Genomic DNA, 16,986 nt, shown 5'->3' on the forward strand with positions numbered 1-16,986 from the left:
ATAGTTAAAATGAAGGCTTTGCAGGCCAAACAGATTTGGTTTTAAACCTGGCTCATCCACATTGGGACAGTATATAACTTCAATATCCTTAGTTTGATACATAACTTTTGTATAAATCATCTCAAGGAACTGCTGAGGATGGAATGAGTAAATACCAATGAAGTATACAGAATAGTGGTTGGTATATGGTTAAGCACTTATTTAAAGTATCTTTTACTATTATTGGCTAGAATTCATGACTAATTTATTCTGTATTCATATATTACGGCACAGTCTCTTCACTTTTAAACTAGGAACTGCCTTTTCCTTAAGCACTAAAAAGAACTTTGACAATGGTAGAAGATCCAGCAAATAAAGTCCCTGAAAGGGCTGGGAGATAGTGACATTGTTTCGGGTTTTCCTTCTTTCTCTACTGGGACTGCTACCAAATACAGAAAAGGCATAAATAGCAGTGCCACAACACTGGAGACCTTGAGTACACTACTGCCCTTTCTGAAACCTTCTTAAAGTCTAAAGAAACATTACTCATTTGCAGATCATCAGTCACTCTTGATGGAAGATTATTTACAAAATGGAGAAAATAGTAATATACTCTGCACGAGGCCGTTAGAATTAGAAGCAAGCTGATGTGACTGCCGGATTTAAGCAATTCAGCTTAGCAACTGGCCTGCATTCCACACTTCAGCACCAAGCTGCCATGCCCTAAGCATCCATCCTTACAGGAAATACCCCAGTAGTATAGCTGTAATTAAATAATTTAACTCACAACTCACAGCAATGGGACCACACGTGAGGGAGTGACAAATGACAAAAAGGGGTTGTTTTGACCCATGTGTAGCTTGAACCCAGTGACCAGCTGGCTTGTCAAACAGGAGGGCATAAGGTCTTTCACCTAAAACTCAAACCAAACCCTAGCATTGATTGTCAGGGATTGCAACTGCACTAGAGTTCTGGGTCCATAGTAGGTACAATTTAACTGCAGAGTTACTAATCAAGTCACTAGTTCAAAGTCCTCCTGCTTTTGTGATAAGAAACAAAATCCCAGAGTGACCTGGATTCTCTTCTTTATCCTCAGGGACTGAAGAGGCAAATACTCCCCTTGGCATGTCAAAGAGAAAATTCTTCTTTCCATGACCCAGCCCCTCAGTGAGGAAAGAATTACTCACCTGGACTCAGTGGCCCCTACAGCTGCCAGCAAAGCAGCTCTGCTATGGAACTCTGACAGCAGTGCAAAACAACATTTGCCAGAAGAAGCAGGGAGGAGCAGCAGCTGTTCCCGGACCAGAAGACCACCCCTCCCCACCCTTTGGCAGCTTCTTAGATAGGCTGATCTGGCATTCTCTGCCACCCAACAGCAGGTGGAAGAATACAGTCTCTCTCTTATTTCTTAACACAGGGTTAGGGGGTGACAAATTTGTGGCTTGGGTAAAGTTGTTTCTTTAGACAGTTGGCAGTTGAGGTACACAACACACCAAGTTAAAGCTAAATTTGCAATTAACAAATGATATTAATGTAAGTATATACTTTTGTGATATACTTAAAAAAAGTATTTATTCTTCATCAGAAAATCAAATCTCACTAAACATTGTGAATTTTTATTTGCCAAACATGGTCACCTTAGTTTCAATGTCTCCCTGTAATTCTTTCTACACTTCTGTATCATATTTCCCCTAACCCCCTATTTGATCATCAAATTCCTGGGAGAGAAGATTCAAATAAAACAAACTACAAAATGTGGAATCTATCAACAAAATTCTATTCAGCACAATGCTAGCACAGGAGACATTAAAGGAGCACTGCATATTATCTAGCCTTTGCCCTCACAGCCTTTTTAGAATGCAGTTTGATTAGAGTCAAGTGAAGCTGCTTAGGTGCACATTTCATTCTGCATGTTTTAATGAAAATAGGGAGCAAGTTTGATCAGTAAAAATCAAAGTGGCTTCTTCTTCCATATAAACTTAAAGATACTGCCTCTGGCACTAAACACATTTCTGCAGTTTATACGAACAGAATAGTTTTCTATCAACTGCATAATGATCTATAAAATGCTAGTAAATGACAAGATAATTCACATCACCAATAGGATGTAATATATGAGATGATATCAAGGATTTAGGAACACATTGGTATATAAAACAGCTGCTGTAGAGAGGCAGGCCACTGCCTATCTTGAAATGTAAGTTCTGTTTTGAGATAAAGGAAAGCTGTATAACACAGCCTCAATGGAATCACAGGTAGAGTTATTTTGCTATTTATTTCTTTACATAAATTATCTTGAATAAATTAACCAGCCATATTCTAATCTCTCAACTCAACTCACCTACCATTTATGCCATTGCCAGATTCAAAAAAGGTAAAGTAAATGGGGGAAGGTTTACCTGGAAAGTACTGGCCTCACATCACAGCATCCCATTTGAAGGCCTCAGGGGAGAGACTGGCATTGAGTTATGTCTCTCTAATCTCTCTTCTTTGACTCTGGGCATTCAGATCTGCCTGAGAAGTCTCTAAAAGCATCTTGGATGCAATGTAAAACATCCATTTTCTATTTCAGTAAGGCTATGTGTGCCTTACTGAATTTGGTAATTTCCATCAAATAATCAATTAACTGTGCCTGAATATTTGGGGGGAGGAGGGTTGGTGGTAGTAACAATATCAGTCAAATCAATTTTCACATAACATTATCTGGGGTAAACACAATCTGTTCCCTACAAATATTGTCACTATTTTCACAATTGATCTAGTTTGCATTTTTCTGTTCACCTCTGCTACTTGTCAGAGTCGAATTAAGGGGATGCTATCACTACCTCTGTGTAAAACATGTAGTTCAAGTATGAAAGGGCATAAATCAAGCATGTAGATATGGTGACCAACTGTCCTAGCCTAAGAAAAATTTCCCAGGATTTGATACTAGGAAAGTATTCTGAACTGCCAGCCAAGATGAATTAACTGCTGTACACATACATTGTATGCACACACACGAATGCACACACACACACAGATAGCGCAACCCAGAAAAATTCATATTCCTAAAGCTTTCCAAATTCAACATTACGGGCCACTTAATTTTTTAAAAAAAAATCACTAACATGTAAGGCAGTTAAAAAACCCATTACGGTGACTGGCAAGCGTGGGTAGAAGCCTCAGAGAAGCAAGGACATTTGTAGGCTCTTATTTATTTGTGTTTTTCTTTCTAACGGTTGCCAATCTTCCAAGTCAGGAAATATTTGCACATGTTCTAGACATCTTCCTGAAGGTATGAGGCTCTCCTGAAACCATCCTTATATTTGACCATGCCAACAACACTACAGCAAACTACAGTACCCTGAGAAAAAATATACTCTTTCAGGCTTCCTAAATGACTCATTCAGCAGAAAGTAATAAAAAACTAAGGCTAATATTTCCATCCTTTGGAAATATTTATCTCTACACAGTGCCACCTTTTTTATAGTCAGAATAGAAAGTGACTTAGGTGGTATAATTTTGAAAGGCCAACCTGTCTCAAGCACTGGATTAACAGGGTGTCATTAGTCAATCCTTTCCATCAAGACACATCTGCAGAGAGCTGCTGCTTAAATATGTCTTTTTGGAGGGGATCAGCTTTGCACCTATCTTTTTTTTATTTCCCCTGGAAACTGTGCTACACAGTAAATGTATAAGGTATTATGCTAGTCCCAAAGAGGTTACAAAGGTGATTAAGCCAGATTTTTGGGACATAACTATTTTTTCCCACAAAACTGGTTTATAGAATGATAAAAACAATAATAAAAGGAGAATGTGAGAGTGGATGACAGAAAACATACTAAGAAGTATACATAGACAATTTTGCTTGTCACTTATGCCTGATGACCTTGTGGCCTAACACGAGCAATGCTCTTTACTAGGCACTGTATTAGTAGTCGAATGCAAACTTCCAGGACATTTTGGCTAAAGAAATTTGTGAACTGGTGTTTATTAAAGACAATGAATCCCTAGGCATTCACTCCAAGACTTATGGATGTGTTCCTATTGTCTTTGCAACATTTTCTTTAATGATGAGGTGGGAAGAACTTGACTGCTTGCTTGTAAAGACTGACCATCAGGAAAGCTTCAAGCTCTAAGTTCTGTTGAATTTTGCATCTCCACTGGATGGGAATAGTACAGAAATGATTTCACTTCAACAACATGCCCACCTGGATTTTTGTCTCCTCCTCTCAAATTACTGTCCCCAGTCACCTGCTTGAGTCTTTGACTCTTCCACCCTCTAAGCTTTCAAACTACAGCCACTTAGCCACTGCAAGTAATTTATTCCAGCTCAGACTCTAGGAGTGCTGTTTTCAGACGGGGAATAAACAAGAATCTTCCCAATATTTTTATATTATAATTTTTGCCCTTGTTCCTAGAAATGTACCTAGTTAAACTACACAGGTGCTGGTGTGACAGCAAATTAAGCTATGGCACAGTATCAGCATTCCATACAGAAACACACATTCAAGTTCTGGCTGCTCTGCTTCTAATCCAGCTCACTGCCTAGGCAGCAAGGAAAGCAGCGGAGGATGATCCAAGTGCTTGGACCCCTGCATCCATGCTGGAGACCAAGAATCTTCTGTCTCCTGGTTTCAGATCAACTCCAGATAGCTGCCATTTGAATCAGCAATTCAGATATTTCTCTATCTACCTTCCTATTTCTGCTGCTCTTCCAAATAAATAAATATTTTTTAAAATACAAACTTTTTAATTTATTGAGTTTGAAATTCCTGCCCAAAAGCAGCCAATCATCTGTAACAGAGGCAACAAACTATCAAAGTTCCTTTCAAGTCTTCCTTTTCCCTTGGACTCCCATTAGAAGCATGTGACTGAGGGAAACTGCCTCTGGTAACAGAGGTGGGCCTTGGCCCATTACAAGAGAGGGATGGGATGACAGCAGATGCTTCTCTATCATCCCCGAGGCTTCCAGGGGATGTGAGTAAAAAAAGTCAGGAGTTTTTAACATCCTGTAAAACTTATCTATTTGTCCTTATCCAGTTCTGAAATTCTATCATGTTCCAGAAACAGACTCAACTTGGTGGGCATAATGAAGGAAAGAAATACACTGGAGGCACATGTTACTAATGAGCCTCATCACTGACCTCAGCTCATCACTTTGCTGTAAATTTAGAATACTTTTAAACTTTGGGCCTATATGTACATATTTTTTTTTCAGCTGGCTAACCTACTTTAAATGCCTAACTTCGCCTTGAATGTATTGAACAAAATATGTTACAGCATGGCAAAGAACACAAACCTAGGGATCAAATTTTGATTTATAACTAACTAACCCTATGAATTTGCTCAGTAACACAATCTCCCAAGCCCTCATTTTGCTCATTTGTGACATAGGAAGACTATGACGGTAATGGTACCCTACACAGACGTAAATTGTAAAATTCAAATTAGGTAAAAAGCACAATATAAGTTTTCAGTAAATGAAGCCCATTTTTAAGACACGAAGGTCACTATAGGTGAAATGACTAGTATTTAAATTTCCATCTTCTTTTCTCACCCAATTTCTGCACCAATCAATTGGGTTTTATTTGTTTCTCAGAGTCAAGAAATGCTGTCCTTCTCTAAGGACTTCTAGACTTGTCCTTTTTCATCAAGGTGCTGGTTTTTTTTTGTTTTGTTTTGTTTTGTTTCTTTCTCTTCAGAGTTAATGATTTATACAAAATGTTACTGGCAGTGCTCAGAATATAATCAATCTTCTTTCCCCTCAGGGAACTCTCAACTTCATTTCCTAATCATAAAGGGACTCTGCCTTAAAAGGACAAACCTAAAGACTTTCTTGTGTTTTGCAACATAAATTGCACATAAACCACCATCCTTGCATTATTTCTCCCAATGAAATGACATAATTCATATCTCAGGCCTGTCCCCACCCCACCCTCTCTCTTTCTCCATGCTCTGAGTAGGGGAGTTATTGATTATAATCTGGGTGTAGCTGAACAGGGAAAAAAATACTGCAGCAAAAGAAACTGTTTATACATATTAATATTCTTTGAAATTTTAATTTGATTTTATAAAACGGCTTATTTGCAAGAGCGTGCCTTCAGAACGGCTCCAACAACATAAAAATTCTAATCACTTTTCTTTTGACATCACCAGACAACTACAGTGGCACATTCACTTCTGAGTGCAGCTGTGAAATTGTCCACAAAGCTGCCTTAAACAAAGGTACAAAAATACGATAAAATGTTCAAAATCCCTAAAACCAAGTTATAGCTCATTATTGTTTCAAAAGTAAGTATTGTCTGAATGTTATTTGCCAAACTATTTCATGAAATGTAGGAGGGAGGACCCTAGCTGACTAGTTTTTAGAGGTCAACTACTAGAGGAAAAAAGGCAAGCAAGAACTCTTGTTGCTTCAACCACTTTCACTGAATTTACTCAATCTGGCCATAATTATATGTGAGGGCTTCTAAAAGTGTGTGGGAAATAGCACTAAAGGATAATGCCTATGTTCTATAAAACCTTTGAAACTCATAATTGTGCATATGTGCACACATCTATAAGCAAAAAAAAAAAAAACACCTACTTTTCAGGATATCAGGCAAGGAGGACTTCAGTGTTTTTAATACTGTTTATGTTAAGTAACTGTGCAGCTCTCCACACAGATTTATACATAAATTTCAATATTTCTATAACCATGCTTTTATTTGATTGATGGGAGGCACCATACTATAAAGGTTTTTTTTTTAGTCTAGCCTTTGGTTTTTGTCTTCAAATACATAAACTTGTCTTTTTGGGGCCTGGAACAATTGTGTAAGTCAGCTGGGTTAAGTATCTACACAGCAGGTTCGTGTTAAGCCACAGCTTTGGGAAACCTGCATCTGATATGGAATGCTGGTTCTAGTTCTTGCTACTCTGGTTCTGACCCAGCTTCCTGCTAATGCTCTTTGGGAAGGCAGTACATGATGGTTAAAGTTCTTAAGTTCCTGTCACCCATACAGGAAATCCAGATTGAGTTCAAGCCTTCTGAACTCAATCTGGTCCAGCCCTGGCTATTGCGTGCGATTGGGCAGTGAACCAGCAGATGGAAATCTTTTTGTTCCTCCCTCCTTTTTCTCCATTCTGCTGTTTAAATAAGCAAATAAATAAATCTCACTTAAGTACATATACAAATATGATAGTACTTTTGCGTTACTCTCAATCCACCACATACAGAATTTGGATTGTTCTCCATATATATTTCCAAATTTATTAAGAACATAGTCCTTTTGGGAGTACAAATCCTACACATGACTTTTGCTTTCTCCCTTCACTCCTCTCATATTTGCAACTGCACCTTGTACCTCAAGATTTACTGGGAGACAGAAGCAATTTTGATGTAACACAGAAAAAAGGCAAGTATAAAATTCAAGGACATGGGTTAGTTCCCACAGTTGGAGAGACGTCATGGCCAAGGTAGAAATACTCTATTTTCTTCAAGGCCATTAAGCCTCAGAATGCCCCACTAATATTATCCTCTAAGTTCCAATTTACATACCCTATGCTGGTTCTTTTCACTTTCATTAAAAATATCCAACTTCTGTTCTCTTATTGAGGGAATCCTGTTCCTCATTAGAAGCTTCATTAGATTTTCTACGTCCAGGAATAATAATAAAAATCCCTACATCCATATTTCCTCCTTTCTTTCACCTAATCTCACTCAGCACTGACCCCTCAAATGAAGAGTCACAATCATAGGGAAAATGCCTTCTTTACCTCTGTTAAACATAATTCATAACAGTGACTACCCTCCAATATTGTCTGATCATTCTAACTAGTGCCTTAAGTACTTAACCATACAGGGCCTGGAACATGGTGGGCATTCAATAAACATTTTTATAATACTTTATTATCATTAATTTTAAACAATCATTTTATTTAATGGATAAATTCAATGTTCCCTATGCTAAAACAGTCTGAGAATTACTTTAAGAAGAACAATCCCTACCCATGGGGAACATTATAACAAGGGGGCGATGTCACAGAAAAGAGGTGTAATCTAGAGCAGGTTATGGACTTGAGGTACTGCACAATGAAGGAACAACAGCCTAGTACAGTTATGACCTCAATTCAGCTTCAGCTTTGGTTTTCAGCTTAAGCTCCTGCTTTGGAGACTTGCGATGTAAAATGAAATACACAGTGTTATGTGCTTTATGGGCACTCAAGCAATATTTGTTGGCTGACTTAGTTGAGCTATATTTGCAAAATGGCAAGGATGTGAGGAAACTTTCCTACCTAAAAAGAAAGCATTCACAGTGCTAGACATTTGGTAGGCAAATAAACAGTATAATTTCAGCCTAAAAGGAAAAATACTCAAACCCCCTTCCAATAAGACTAGTGACTAGGCAACTCAAATGTCAGGAGCATGTTTCTGAAACTTGATTTTAAATATCATAAATTGTATGTCATCAACTTTGAAGACAACATTTCTTTCCTTCCTTTCCATTCCCCTTCCCAGCCTCAATTTCAAATCCAGAAAATGTAACTAATAAACATGAATCTCACCTGTCTAGTGAGGTTTGCAAGTAAAAACAATGTATCAAGAAGTGCTTTTAAGAATAAAATTTAAGACTGATGCACTGAGCAGTGTTTTGAAAAGAAATTTCCATATTCAATGGTGCACTAAAGGAGTGCAAACAAGTCAGGAATTTGCTCGTGACTTAGTACCGCACCTTCATATGTTTGAATTACTCTGCTGACTACCAAGGGACAGATGACTCCTCAAATCCTCTCAAGGACACATGCTTACTTAGGATCAACGTGTGTGTTTAAGTTTCAGAAAATAAGAAAATTGGAGTTGTCCTCTAAGTTACACGAGAATTCTACTGTGATCAAACTACAGTAGGCATTTGGTAATTAGGTTCTAGATCCAACTATAAAAGGTTTAGTCTGCTGTAGGTGAATTGTTTGTGCAAAAATGGTTGTTTCTAACATTTTCTCATTTATTTCTTCTGTCCTCATTACCTGCAAATGACAATGTGAGAGCAGGTGATACAAGTTATGGGTGCAGTCAAGGCCACATGAAGGTCAGAGAAAACTTGTTCATTTTGGAAAAAAACAAAAAACAAAAAACACCAGTTTTTTGGTTTACCTCACTAGTATTCTTCTGAATGGAATGGTATTAGATAAAAATAACATATAATGAATCATCCTTGCCTTCTCAATATGTCTGCTATCCAGTTTTACCTTGACATTAGGTACCACAGTAGTTTTTGAGTTAAATATCTAGTCTTGCTGTCAGAGGGTGAAGTAGAAGAAAGAAAACATCGTGAAAATCATTTTAATTTGTGGAACATGAAACCAATCCAATTTACAGCCAATAATCCAGTGCTATTGTGTAGGGTGGTGAAAGGATTCCAGGATTATTATGAAGATGTTTATAGCCATAGGAATGTAAGAACAGAGGCAGCTACATTTTACTGCCATCCAGACGCTGTGCTAGGTGAATTACTTCAGAGCCAGAAGAAACCTTGGAGATGATCTAGTCTAATAAACTTAATTTTTGCTTGAAGAAATGGGCCCAGAAAAATCAAGTGACGTGTAATGCCAGTTAGTGGGAGAGTTAGGTTGCCAGTTCCCACTGTGCCATACTAAAGGGTCACGGTCTCTCTTAAAATTTCAATGAAATCATTGTGGTCTCTTTGTGTACATCACTCTTTGGGGAAATTTTTTCCCCAAGTGCTACTGAAAAATGAGCCCCAAGTCTATCTTCTTTTTGCTAAGGTGGCTATACTTAGCCACATACTAAATATTCCCCTAATTCAAATGGTGACCCATAAGCTATGAGATTGGCAGCTAAAGGTGAAGAAGAAACCATGCTGTTTAACGCTACTGAGAAAAAATAAAGGAAGCGCGATATGTTTCTCACAAAATGCGAGCAAGAATGAGAGAAATAGAACCCACAATTTGAAGTGAGGTTTATACTGGCAGGAGGTGGGAGTGGGTGGGACTATAAGAATCTAATTAGAAGAAAAAAGAAGAGAAAGAAAAAGGTTACAATAGGAGCATACGACTCAGCCTTCATTTCAATGTGCACAGACCTCAGTAGACAGTTGGAAACTTGCCAGGGAAAGAGGCCTTGGAAACAAGCTGGAAGACATTGGAGAGACTTTAACCAAAACAAACACCAGCAGGGGATGTGGTTGGCAGCATTGAAAAAGCAAAGGACTCTCTGACTCACTCTAACATTAATTTTGAATGGTATCATGCTTCCATTTTGTTGTACATATTATTTAATACAGCATTTTTTGTGCCATATATATAATATACATGCAATATTTATATGAAACATAACCACATATTTTCTCTACTTAAATATCATTAAGTAAATAACATTTACATAACATAAATAACATTTTAAATAACATTTAATATCATAAATAACGTTTCTGTATTAGAAAATACAGAAGAAAATGCATATGAGAAAAATCCAACAATATCTCATTATTGCCCTGTAATTATTTTCAATCGACATGTCTTATCATAGTTGTGAATATGATGCATGTGTAACAATGACTACTCAACATTTTAAGTAGGCATGATTCTCTGCTGCTAATTTCAAAAATATTGCTTTACAGAACAATGTATTGGCTAGATCTTCATTTTTTTTAGTATTAATAGTACTGAATTATTATTTTTTAAATGGCATCATGACAGCAATAATTGTCTCTTAGCAGGTACTTACAATATTCCAAGCATTATGTACAGCTTTTAAACTTTAGTAAGCCTCCTAAGTGAGGTATTACTAACTTCATCTTGGAAACAAAAAATTATATTCAGAGCTTAAGTGACTTGATTAAGGTCATAACTAACTAATGACCAAGTGTATGCCACATCAGGTCTACTTAAAGAAGCCCTCTCTTCACTACAATGTTACTGTTCTCCTGCAATTAATATCTGTATGTTTGTTCTATAAGTGGGATGTTTATTGTCGATTTCTAGAAGCAGAATTATTGGAATATATAAAATACAATGAACATTTGAATAGCATTTTTATATACTCTAGATTATTTTCCATGAAGGTGGTATCAATACACACCTTTGCACAACTGTTTGCAGAAATAAATAAATTTTAGAGCAAAAAGAAATGCAGTCATGGAGTGAAAGGGGGAAATCTTTGTGGTGTAAATAAACCATATTCTTCCTTTATACAGAAATTTCTACTGTAAAGATTTGATGGTATGGAATATTCTCTCATCTCTGAATCTGAATAAGGACATATAAATTTATTAGGAATTATAAATGCAAATTGGGCACATGGTATATAAGTAGATCTTCAAGAAGATGCATTTTTACTCCTGATGAGAATTAAACACACACACACACACACACACACTTTCAACCTACCAAGAAGAAAAAAAATGAAGATCTAGCCAATACATTGTTCTGTAAAGCAATATTTTTGAAATTAGCAGCAGAGAATCATGCCTACTTAAAATGTTGAGTAGTCATTGTTACACATGCATCATATTCACAACTATGATAAGACATGTCGATTGAAAATAATTACAGGGCAATAATGAGATATTGTTGGATTTTTCTCATATGCATTTTCTTCTGTATTTTCTAATACAGAAACGTTATTTATGATATTAAATGTTATTTAAAATGTTATTTATGTTATGTAAATGTTATTTACTTAATGATATTTAAGTAGAGAAAATATGTGGTTATGTTTCATATAAATATTACATAGATACTAGTTTACTTATAGAAGTATGGGGGGGCCTGGCGGCGTGGCCTAGCAGCTAAAGTCCTCACCTTGAACACCCCAGGATCCCATATGGGCGCCAGTTCTAATCCCAGCAGCTCCACTTCCCATCCAGCTCCCTGCGTGGCCTGGGAAAGCAGTCGAGGACGGCCCAAAGCTTTGGGATCCTGCACCCGTGTGGGATACCCAGAAGAAGTTCCTGGTTCCTGGCTTTGGATCAGCATAGCATCGGCCGTTGCGCTCACTTGGGACGTGAATCATCGGACAAAGGATCTTCCTCTCTGTCTCTCCGCCTCTGTGTATATCTGACTTTCCAATAAATAAATAATTTTTTTTTTAAAAAAAAGAAGTAGGGGGGAAAAGTAAGCAAAGCAAGTATATGGAATTCATCTTGGTATTAATAAAATCATAAAGGCCATGTGTGAGCTAGCATTATAGCACAGAATGTTTGAGAACAGAGACACAACAGGAATTTCTACACACAGATTCTTCCCCATGGATTTGAATCATAGACTCAGTAGAGAGGAAGAGTCTCCTTCATGTGAAAGTCATGAAACAAGGTCCAGTTTCTTTCTTTCCAAGGAATAAAAATATTAAGCCCTAGGGGAAAGGCAGTAGATCCTGTTCCACCTAAACTATACTGAAGACCTGGAGAAGCGCTAAAATACAGATCCGGGGAAAAGGGAAGAATTAACAGTGGCCCCAAACAATTAGAAACATCCTTCTACAAGCAGGGTGTGGGAAGGATAACTGAGATAGTGCCACTCCAATGAGCAAAGGACCCAGGATCTGGCAAGACTAAGGCTTAATCAGGAAGAGAGAACTCCCTGCCCCAAACCACCAAGGTAATTAGTATTTAGCAGGAAGCAATAACAGTATGCTTTTAAAAGGGGACAGAAACATGGAGAACATTTCTGAGGCACAAATACACAGGTTTGAACCAAGTTCCCACAAAAGCACAAGGGAACAGAGGAATCTGAGGCTGGTAGTGAACTGAAGATAATCATAGCAATAACATAACCCACACATGGCTTATTTCCTTATCAGACTGACTCAGCCTTCCACATTAACAATGTAGCTGAATTAGTGTGCCCATGGCAAGGCATAAGTATTATTTACTTTACTCTAATGTTCTATATACTCTGGCAATGAAAAAAAAAAAAACATATTGAGACATATTTAAAAAGCAAGGACAAAATCTTAAGGGACACAACAATTCACAAAACCAGTCCTAGAGATGACTTAGATGTTGAGACTATAATTCAACACAACTATGATGAGTATGTGAACAGCTTTATTGAAACTATGAAAAATATACATGCACAAATGAGGGATTTCTGTAAAGATCTGAACTATAAAAATGTCAAGTGGAAAGGCTAGCAATGAAAAATAGAAATAGAGTTGAAGAATGCCTTTGAGGATCTTATCAGTAGGCTTAAAACAGCTGAGAAATGAATCATTCAAAAATAAAGCTAGGGGGAAAAGCGATCAAACGGAGACACAAAGAGAAAAGTGTAAACATGTGCACACACACATACACACATACAGCTTTGAATAGCTATTGGGATACTGTCAACTTGTCTACAAAAAAAAAACATTAAATTTGATTTCCAAAAGAATAGAAGAAATTCTTGAAGAGATAACAGCCAATAATTTTCTCTAAATAATAAAATATGCCAAACCAGGTATTCAAGAGGCTCAGAGAACCCCCAAAGATCTGTATTTTTTACTTCTGATAAATACCTTATCAATACACTCTCTCTCTCCCTCTCTCTCCACAAACAAGGGATTTGTTTTAGAACAGGGATATGTCCCTGCTTGGGATGTCCACATCCCATATCAAAGTTTCCATGGTCAAGTCTCATTTTTGGTTCCAATTTAGGTTCCTGTTAATGTACACCCTGGGAGGCAGAAGGTGAAGAGCCAAGTAATTTAGTTCATAGGGATGGGACTGTGATGTAAGGAGTTAAGTCAGTGCTTTCAATGTTGGCATGCATTATCAAAGTGCTGGTATGAGTGCCAGACACTTAGGCCTCCAAACCAGTTCCCTGCCGATGTGTTGGGGAAAACAAGATGGCCCAAGTACTTGGGCCTATGTCATCCATGTAGAAGACCAAGATGAAGTTCCAGGGTTGTGGCTTATGCCTAGACCAGCCCTAGCCATTGAGGACATTTGTGGAGTGTGAAGCAGTGGTTAGAGTCTCACTCTCTCTCTCACCCTCTCTGTCTCTCTCTCTCTCACACATACACATTTCATATTTAAACTGTTGAAAAATAAGTAAACAATTTAAAATTAATAATAAGGATTATAAAAAGTGCAAGATAAGAATTACAAGAGACTTTCGGAAAGCATGTAAGCCACAATACAATAGCAGGACATTTTAAATTGTTGAAAGAAGAAAAGCAACTGTCAGCTCAGAGTTTTATATACAGTATAGTTTCTTCCAATAATCAAAGTGAATTTTTTTCACACAAAGGTAGAGGCTTCAGAAGCAGAAACACTGGACCATGGGGAAAGTAACAAGAAAGTTCTTTATTTTTAACTTTTTCATGCCATGAGATAAAAACTCTTATAAAGAAATTGTTTCCAGCAAAGTCCAACATGAAAGGTAAATATGAAGGTCTTTTTTCTTATTTTTAATTATTTTTAAATACAACTGAGCATTAAAATAAAACATAGTAGTAGTAATTATAGAGCAAAAATGAGTAGACTGGGTAGAGAAGTGTTCTCTTTTACGACTTTGTATCAAATGTAAGAGCAATGTGGATGTAACTGTAACTCTAGTACACCAGCTGGGATAACAGACAGTGAAATAAAACAATATTATTTGAAGTTAAACTCTGATTAATTTAAGATGTATTAAATATCTTTGTTGCGGTGATAGTTAACATGACTATATTTATGTGTCTAAAGCTCAGAAGTATACAAAAAGGAAATGAAATCTGCATATGAGAAAGTGACCTATAATCCTATATTTACAGTAGCATGGTCTATAATAGCAAAGGCATGGAAACATCCAGATCCCTGTCAAAAGAGAAATGGATAAAGAAAATGTGGTACATTTACTTTATGGAAAACTACTCAGCCATAAAAAAGAATGGAACTCAAGCATTTATAACAAAATGGTCCCAACTGGAGATCACTATGCTCAATGAAATAATCCAATCCCCAAAAGGATAAATATTGTATGTTCTCTTATACAAGGCAATCTTCATGAAAAATACAGAGTCAATAGATATACAGGTAAACATGTATATAAACATATTTATTTAGAGGAACTGTATCATGGAGGCAAGTAAACCATGAAGTAAAGATACATTGCAGTATGCATCTTTACTTTAAAAAAAAATGGACTCCCAATGAAACTGTTACATATATCTTGACAATAGGATCATTGTGTGTACCTACAACATAATGATACACTTAAATAGTAGAATGATGGACTGTTGTTAAAGGACTATACTATTGGTAAAAAAAAAATAGGGACAAACAGTGAAGGAAGGGGTTGAGGAGGATGGAGGGGAAAATCCTTGAACCTAAGGCATTGTATCATGAAAAATAAATAGTAAAAAAGACTTAATTTTACTAAACATATATTATGCATCAACAAATACTGAATTTTAAGAAAAAGAAATTCTCATGCACCACTTACCTTTTATACGTACATGAATGCTCTTTTCATGGTATTCCACTTCTGATGAATGATGACAAGAAATCTTTTTTTCTGTGTTGTCTAATCTTACCTTACCTGGCTCTGAGGCTTTTATTCATAACATCTAGTTGAAGAAGTTTCTATACCTTCAAATCAGCAGTATACATACACAAACACCCACGCACCCTTGAGGAATTCAAATGTATACAGAACCATGGAGATTGCAAATGAACCATAAAGAAGAGGAATACCTTCTATATATACAAAAGTGACCTAGATCTCATAAATGCTAATGGATCATTCAATATGTGATAGAACTGAGATAGTATAAATTGTATTCTAGCTTGTGAGTGGTCTATAGTTTGCTGATTCTGCTAATAGGTAAGGTCAAAATAGTTTGAAAAAATCACATGCTTTTGTTGTGAATACAGACATTCTCTTTGTGCCCTATATTCACTAATGTTCTTACTGATTTTAGGATCTGTCCACATGATGTTTCTACTATCAAGCTCTTTGCTAGATGATGCTTTATTATGCCATGTTTAAAAACAATCATCCCCCACTCCACTTATGAGTTAGAAAAGAAGCCCGTTCTGACTAGATGTAGCCCAAGATATACAAAGTTTGGCATCAGCGGGAACTCTTATTTGAACTTAAAAGAAACCCCTTCCTCTAGGCTTCAACTGTTATTCCTCTACACAGCCCATACACAGAGGGTCTGTGTTGAGCCTGCAATAAGGAACAGTCTAAGTACAGTAACTGGGTTTTGAGGGACAAGACCAGGAGAGAGGAATGCTGCATATGTGTGGTACAAGACTGAAGAAAAAAGTCAACTCCCTGTGCTAGAGAGCACCAGAAGAGCACCTGGTCAAGGTGCTAAGTGCTAATCAAGCACTCTAAGCCAGCCCTTCACATTGCTCCTGCCTCTCTCTCTATAATGCATTAATGTCATCCTCTATAATGCAGTTTTGCTTAGTTCCCTCATATTGTACCTTTTAGTATCTGTTTAAGTGTCAGCTTCCAGGGAATGGGAGATCAACACTGATTATTTGATGTAAATGAAGTGCCCTTCCCTGCTCTATGCTTTATACCACTAAAGGTTTTCTTTCATACTATGTATTACAATCACAATTATATTTGTATGCTTAAGGATATAGGGAGTTCCCAGAGCTCCCCTCCAAGACACACATTTTTGAACAATAAGCCCACAAAGAAGAACCTGGTCTTTTATCACTTTATTTTCAAAGATCACAGTTTCTGGTAATAAGATATTTTGGTACTTAACAATTAATTATTAAATAACTGTAGACTTTTTTGTTGGAGTCTTCAGCAAACTTTGTCACAGGCATGTATATTCTCACGTACACAGTATAAGAATGTTAGGAAACCTTTCCCTTTATAGCATTCAGTTTAAAATTGAATGTGAGTAGTTAGAATGACATGAGTATATAATATAATATAATATAATATAATATAATATAATATAATATAATATAATATAATATGATATTTTTATTTGGCTATATTTTTAAGAAATAGTGCCCTTTTGGGAATTTGCTTGATTTCTGCTAATATTTATTAGGTATGTGTTGGTACATTATGGATTCATTAATAAATTACTGT

At 36.7% G+C, this 16,986-nt stretch overlaps 1 protein-coding gene across 1 annotated transcript in view; it reads right to left on the minus strand.

Moving 5' to 3' along the window:
- The window catches only part of NRK (Nik related kinase), a 127,412-nt gene that overhangs the window by 102,894 nt on the left and 7,532 nt on the right, over positions 1-16,986 (minus strand). The window lies entirely within an intron of this gene.

This window comes from Ochotona curzoniae, unplaced genomic scaffold, assembly GCF_017591425.1.
Source record: "Ochotona curzoniae isolate NIBS_2020 unplaced genomic scaffold, NIBS_Ocur_1.0 scaffold_1852, whole genome shotgun sequence".
NCBI classification, from domain to species: domain Eukaryota; kingdom Metazoa; phylum Chordata; class Mammalia; order Lagomorpha; family Ochotonidae; genus Ochotona; species Ochotona curzoniae.